This window comes from Neoarius graeffei, chromosome 27, assembly GCF_027579695.1.
Source record: "Neoarius graeffei isolate fNeoGra1 chromosome 27, fNeoGra1.pri, whole genome shotgun sequence".
NCBI lineage: Eukaryota > Metazoa > Chordata > Actinopteri > Siluriformes > Ariidae > Neoarius > Neoarius graeffei.
Window position 1 is genome coordinate 7,596,168 of NC_083595.1, and position 8,020 is coordinate 7,604,187.

The window sequence follows — 8,020 nt, forward strand, 5'->3', positions numbered from 1 at the left end:
TTCTTCTTCTGGCTATTCCTGTTAGGGGTCACCACAGCAGATCAGTTCTGCATATTTGATTTGGCACAGGCTTTACCCTGGATGCCCTTCCTGATGCAACCCTCCCCAATCTGTCCGGGCTTGGGACCAGCACCAAGTATGCGCTGGATTGTGTAACCCCAGTGGCTGGATATTTTACCTAATCTGCATGTCTTTGAACTATGGGAGGAAACCCATGCAGACACAAGGAAAACATGCAAACTCCACACAGAAAGGCCCCTGTTGGCTATGAGGTTTGAACCAGAACCTTCTTGACAGTGCTAACCACTGCACCACCGTACTGCCCTTCCAAAAGCTGCCTTACGGCCAGTAAAATTATCTGAAATCTTAAAATATCCCCCGTCCAGTACACTCCTGTTCAATTCAAACATCAATAATTAACATTGGGACGTTTAGTACAAACACACAGTGCACTCTGTTAACTCCCCACTCTCAGAGCAAAGCATAGTTTGGTAAACACATACACTCCAACGCAGTGGACTTTATTAAGATACTCTCCAGATCACGCGTGCACACACACACACACACACACACACACACACACACACACACACACACACACACACACACACACACACACACACAGTATTGTGCACTATTTTCTAACTATAGTCACACAGTGGGCTAGATATACACGTGCCCAGCACAAGTAAACCTTCCTAATGCTCGTCACTAATAAGAGTCATTAACAGACCACCAACATAACACACTCCAGCACACAGAAAGTATCTCTCTCTCACACACACACACTTTGTTGCATTATACTAATTACACTAACATGAAACACACACATTTGAAGAACAAGCTTAGAACGTTTCCTCATACGGTGCACTGATTAATTTGGACTTTTAGAGAAGTGCCTACCCTTGCTCCCTTGAGGAAGCAGCCCCAGGCCAGGGCCTCTCTCTCTCTCTCTCTCTCTCTCTCTCTCTCTCTCTCTCTCACACACACACACACACACACACACACCTGCCCCTGGCTGTGCACTTGCGAGGGAGGAGATACTGTTCGCACAGATTTACCATGCGAAAATCTCTGGCACTATGTCACTCCCTACATATTCAGCAATCTGCCTCACACACACTTCTCTCGCTCCTTCTTTCTCACACTCCTTTTTACCCTACTCAGCAATCTACCTCACACACACACACACACACTTCTCTCACTCCTTCATTCTCTTCTCACACACTCCTTCTTTTTACCCCTTGATCTGTCTCTCAAAAACACACTCATAAAAACACACTTTGCTTTCCTTTCCTGGTGCGATAAACCCTCAAGATTTCTGTTGCCCTTCACTCCCCGACATCTCTCTCTCTCTCTCTCTCTCTCTCTCTCCTTTCTATTCTCTCCATCTCTTACTCTTTCGCTCTACCCTAATCTTCTACTCTTTCTGAACACCTGCTCGGGAATCTGTACCATCTCTGTATCTTTCTTTCTCACTTTCTCCTGCATGCTACTTACTTGCGCTTTCTCTGACCATTTCTTTATCTGTCCATCTCTCTGGGGTTTCTGTTTCACCACCTGACCTCTCACTGTGTACATATCTGCTCATGTTGCCATGGTACCAAACACACACACACACACACACACACACACACACACACACACACACACACACACACACACACATGCAGGTATTGCTGACCTTGTGGGGACCAGAGTGAGCAGAGTAATGTGAGACAATGACTCATGAGATCTTCATGCACACACACAGAGCTCCTTGTTACAGTCCCCCCAGTGCATTTCACTGTGTTTACCTTCTTTATGGGGACCTTAGTTCCCACATATACAAAATAATCTGATCAAAATATCTGATTTTGGCAAATATTTCATCCAAGAGATCGTAGGTGCTTCATTATTATTCGTTATAAACTTAGTTATTAAGAAAAATTTCAAAGCATCACATCTTTAAATGTTATTAAAGTTATGCTTAAAATTGTTTGTAGTACGTAAATATTGTGGATCGTCTGCAGTGTCAGTCAAAAGCGTCTTTTTCCTGCGATAGCGGGCTGTTCCCGGCTACGTATAGCGAAGTGAAAAGCACCCGTCGCACGAAGAAAAACAAGAAATCAGCTTTGCAATTCAAATTTCTCTTATTGATATTACTATCGCAAAGCTATTAGTTTAACTACATATTTGTCCATTTATTTTATGTATGTACTTAGAGTTATACTTTTTAATTGATTTGAGTAGACGAATAGCGATGATAAACGCTACGCTAACACAAAGCTAAAGTTTAGAGTCAAAACAAGTAGTTGATTTTTTTTTATTGATAAAAGAGCCGCATCGTGCAGAGTTCGCAAAAGTACATTCTTTACTTTACGCATTCTTCTTTACTTAAATAGAAGTACAGATACTTGTGTAAAAATACTCAAGCAAAAGTAGAAGTTTGACTGGAATAGACTTGTCTTGTGGGAGCAGCATCTGCTGCCTTTGCACGGCTAAAGGACCGTCTCTGGAGCCAGCGATCCACTAGTGTTGTAGTCGAGTCACTAAACCTCGAGTCCGAGTCCAGTCTCGAGTCCCCAGTGTTCAAGTCCGAGTCAAGTCCAAGTCATTAAAGAAAATTTCAAGCCGAGTCCACTATTGATCCGAGTCGAGTCCGAGAACAAGACTCCATCCGCACCATGTGACGGTGGCTGTTGCTGCCTTTATGTGAAAGCGTCTCTGCTGTTGTGTCGGACTAACGTTCCTGCTCGACTGCGCCATTTTAGTTAATAGACTACAGATAAAAAGCTTGTTCATCACTCAGCAAGCCCCGCCCACTATCAACAGGGCAAATAACATGAGAAAGAGCTAACACTAGCTAGTTCATCGCTCAGCAAGCCCCGCCCACTATCAACAGGGCAAATAACATGAGAAAGAGCTAACACTAGCTAGTTCATCGCTCAGCAAGCCCTGCCCGCTATCAACAGAACAATGAACATAGCATGTCACTTCCTTCTCTGGGTGGAGTCTTGCCAAATGACAATTGAAGTTCGAAGTTGTCCCCGTCGTCCCCTCGATAGTTCTTCTACATATGGAACACATAGCAGTGCATTTTTTTTCCCACTGCACGAGAAGTCTGTATAAGCAAAGCAGACAATCCTAGCAGTGTCTCTCCAGCATTTTAGCACCATTAAGGTTAGTTTGTTCCTGAACATGACGTATGAACAGGTGAATGTGCATTCTCTCTCTTGCGTGAAATTAGTATAAAAATTAATGTAGATATAAATATCTTATGCCAACTTATTATGGCATGTTACGAAAAATAAAGAAAAAATCCGAGTCCTCGTCTCCAGTTTACGAGTCCAAATGCAGTTAATGCATGAGTCCGAGTCCGAGTCATCAGTGCTCAAGTCCAAGTCAAGTCACGAGTCGGACTCAATAATAATAATAATAATAATAATAATAATAATGTTAAATTTATATAGTGCCTTTCAAGAAACCCAAGGACGCTTTACAATTATAGACAAGGAAAATAAATAAATAAATAAAAAATTTAAAAAAATATAATAATAAAAAAAAAGTAAAGTACACCAAGTAGGGTTCAGAATGTAATTCCCGTGGTGTAGCGGCCACAGTCCCACCAAAAGGCGCACAAAAACGAGTCCCACATCTCCAGCACCGCCGCCGTGACGCCATCAGCAACATCGCTCGAACACCACGCCATGGATCCACAAAGCGAGCAGAGAAGCTCCGCCACGCAGAGCGCTGGTATGTCTGAACCGCCTGCACAGCCGCCGCGACACCACCGAGCAACACCGCTTGGAACACCACGCCAAGCGTTAAAGCGCAGAGCGCTGGACAACCACGATGTAAAATGAGCAACGAGCTCACTGCAGTCCACAGCTGGGAGCGCAGGCATCGCCCACGACGAACCAAGGCCTGGAGGGAACCGACGCCCAAATTAGGTCCAGAGCTACACCACAACCGGCGGACAAAAACACTCAAACAAACATCAAACTACACAAACACACAGAAAAAAAAAACTAAATAAATTAAATGAAAATAGAAAAAAAAGAAAAGAAAAATAAAATAAAAAAAGCTCTGGTACTACAAGCTTGCAGGTAACAAATATCGAGGCCCCGCGCCGTGCAAACATGCCACCCATTGAAGCAATACTAGCCAAGATGCAGCTACGGTGGGCGGGGCACGTGACCAGGATGCCAAATGAACGACTACCAAAGTTGCTCTTTTTTGGTGAATTCATGAATGGCACACGTCCTCATGGTCGACCATGTATAGCTTCGCTACAAGGACACCCTTAAACGACAACTTAAGCGTGCACAAATCGATCCAGCAAACTTTAAGCACTTAGCCCATGATCGCAGGGGATGGTGCAGCACAGTTCACCAGGGTTTCACAGCAGTGCAACGAAGCTGGCAGCTGCTACAAGAGGAGTGATGCACCCACAGACATGCAACAGCTGCCAATCAGGATCAACCCGCACTCATGGCTACTCATGGATGGCATCATCTGCCAAGATGGCCTGACTATAGATATAAAAGTAGAAGTACTGATTCAATTTCTTTACTCAAGTAAAAGTACAAAAGCACAGACTCTGAAATGTACTCAAGGTATAATATAATGGGGGGGAGTCGGAGTGTGTGCCCAAACCCATATTAAATAATACTGTATGTAAGGTGCTCCATATATTAATATATTAATTGCCAAGTATTTTTGTGATAAATAAATAATCTGCTTGCACATGCAGTCGATATGAATGAATTGAAAATCCAACTGTATATAACACGAACTAACAACTTTCTTTACCTCACTGGATTCCTAACATGCTCGCTAATAACTTATTTGTTGATTACGAAGAACTTCCTCACATACAGCTAAAGCGTTCAGTATTTAAATCAAACAACTTGGTAGGTTTGCGCAAAAACATTCAAAGAACACCCATTCGTCTGAGTTTGTTTAATTTGAACGCAGCTCATGTTTTGAATCAGAGTCAGGCTTGCCAGATTGAGCTGGTTTAATCAGCATCGTCTTTTCTGCGTGCTTTTGTCCCAGCGGTTGGTTGTTGAACTTGGTCTTGATGTTGGGAAGGCATGCAATGACGAAAAATAAAAATAATCAATCATTTCTGTCAAATGCATGAGTGTCTTGGAAAAGTATTCGTCCCCCTTGGTGTTTGTCCTGTTTTGTCGCATTACAAGCAGGAGTTAAAATGGATGTTTGGAGGGTTGGCACCATTTGATTTACACAACATGCCTACCACTTTAGAGGTGAAAATTGTTTTTTTTTTTTTGTGACACAAACAATAATTAAAATGAAAAAACAGAAATCTGGAGTGTGCATAGGTATTCACCCCCTTTCATATGAAACCCCTAAATAAGCGCTGATCCAACCAATTCACTTCATAAGTTGCATAATATTAGTTGATTAAGATCCACCTGTGTGCAATCAAAGTGTCACATGATCTGTCACATGACATCTGTATAAATCAACCTGTTCTGGAAGGACCCTGACTCTGCAACACTACTAAGCAAGCAACATGAAAACCAAGGAGCCTCCAAACAGGTCAGAGACAAAGTTGTGGAGAAGTATAGATCAGGGTTGGGTTATAAAAAATATCCCAAACTTTGAATATCCCACGGGGCACCATTAAATCCATTATAGCAAAATGGAAAGAATATGGCACCACTACAAACCTGACAAGAGAAGGCCCCGCCCACCAAAACTCACAGACTGGGCAAGGAGGGCATTAATCAGAGATCCAACAAAGACACCAAAGATCCACAGTGGAGATGGGAGTATCTGTCCATAGGACCACTTTAAGCCGTACACTCCACAGAGTGGGGCTTTATGGAAGAGTGGGCAGGAAAAAAAGCCATTACTTAAGAAAACACGTTTGGAGTTTGCCCAACAGCATGTGGCAGACTCCCCAAACACATGGAAGAAGATTCTCTGGTCAAATGAGACCGAAACTGATCTTTTTGGCCGTCATGGGAAACGCCACGTGTGGCACAAACCCAACACCCTGAGAACACCATCCCTACAGTGAAGCATGGTGGTGGCAGCATCATGCTGTGGGGATGCTTTTCATCTGCAGGGACAGGAAAGCTGGTCAGGACTGAAGGAAAGATGGATGGCACTAAATACAGGGCAATTTTGGAGGAAAACCTGTTTGAGTCAGCCAGAGGTTTGAGACTGGGACGAAGGTTCACGTTCCAGCAGGACACTAACCCTAAACATACTGCTAAAGCTACACTAGAATGGTTTAAAGGGAAATATTTAAATGCCTTCGAATGGCCTAATCGAAGCCCAGACCTCAATCTAATTGAGAATCTGTGGCATAATTTGAAGATTGCTGTACACCAACGCAACCCATCTAACTTGAAGGAGTTGGAGCAGTTTTGCCTTGAGGAATGGGCAAAAATCCCAGTGGCTAGATGTGCTAAGCTAATAGAGACATACCCCAAGAGACTTACAGCTGGAATTGCAGCAAAAGGTGGCTCTACAAAGTATTGACTTGGGGGGGTGAATACCTATGCACACTCCAGATTTCTGTTTTTTCATCTTAATTATTGTTTGTGTCACAATAATAATAATAATAATAATAATAATAATAATAATAATAAACAATTTGCACCTTTAAAGTAGTAGGCATGTTATGTAAATCAAATGGTGCTAACCCTCCAAACATCCATTTTAATTCCAGCTTGTAATGCGATGAAAGAGGACAAACACCAAGGGGGATGAATACTTTTGCAAGACACTGTAAACGTAAAGTAATGAGTCTGATTTGAATATGTAATGAGGAGAAAGTACAGATATTAGTGTTAAAATGTAGGGAGTAAAAGTCAAATTTGTCAGAAAGATAAATAGGCTACAGACACCTGAAAACTTCGCATCTCTGGACTTGTGCTAATAAACACTACACTGTTTCAGTTCCTTTGCGTACACAATCTGTGTACGAGTTGCATATCATTGTATTTTCTGTTAGTCGGTTACAGACATGATGTTCTTTCTTTCATTTCTTTTATCTACTGCTTGTACTTTGAGGTGTCGCAGGGATCTGGAGACGCCGGTCAAGGGCTTGTTGGGCAGCTTCTGTAGCAGACAGGTTGTAGGTTCTGAGGGTTTCCCTCACGCCGTTAATCCAGCGTTTGCGAGGCCGCCCTCGAACTCGGGTCTCTGAGCTCCTTTTGTTGTCGGATCTAAAAGCAGGATGATGGATTGACATCCTATTGAGATGGCCAAACCATTTGATATGTTGTTGAATGTGATCATGGACCGATCTTGTGCCCACTATTCTCCTTATTTCTTTGTTCCTTATTCTGTCACGCCTGGTCTTATTGGCTGCTTTTCTAAGACATCTCATTTCACAGGTTGTTATTCTTCCTTCTCAGGTCTTGGTCAGAGTCCATGTTTGGGACTGGTATGTCAGGGTTGGCACAAATACAGTATGGTATTGATGAGTTGTGGTTTGATGTTCAGGGGAATGTAAAGGGTGTTTCAAGAGGGGTGCCAGTTGGTAACTAACATTGTTGGCTTTTTGCATTGGTACTTCAATGTCCCTGTCAATTTTTCCATTTTCAGTAAATATGCTGCCCAGATGGTGGCATGGTGGTGTAGTGGTTAGCACTGTCACCTCACAGCAAGAAGGTTCTGGGTTCGAGCCCAGCAGCCGGCGAGGGCCTTTCTGTGTGGAGTTTGCATGTTCTCCCCGTGTCTGCATGGGTTTCCTCTGGGTGCTCCAGTTTCCCCCAAAGTCCAAAGACATGCAGGTTAGGCTAATTGGTGGCTCAAAAGTGACCGTAGGTGTGAATGGTTGTTTGCCTCCATGCGCCCTGCGATGACCTGGCGACTTATTCAGGGTGTACCCCGCCTCTCGCCCATAGTCAGCTGGGATAGGCTCCAGCTTGCCTGCGACCCTGTAGAACAGGATAAGCGGCTATAGATGATGGATGGATGCTGCCCAGATATTTAAATTCTGGGACTTGTTTCAGGGGTGTAACATTTACGGTTATAAGCAAAGGTGATGGTG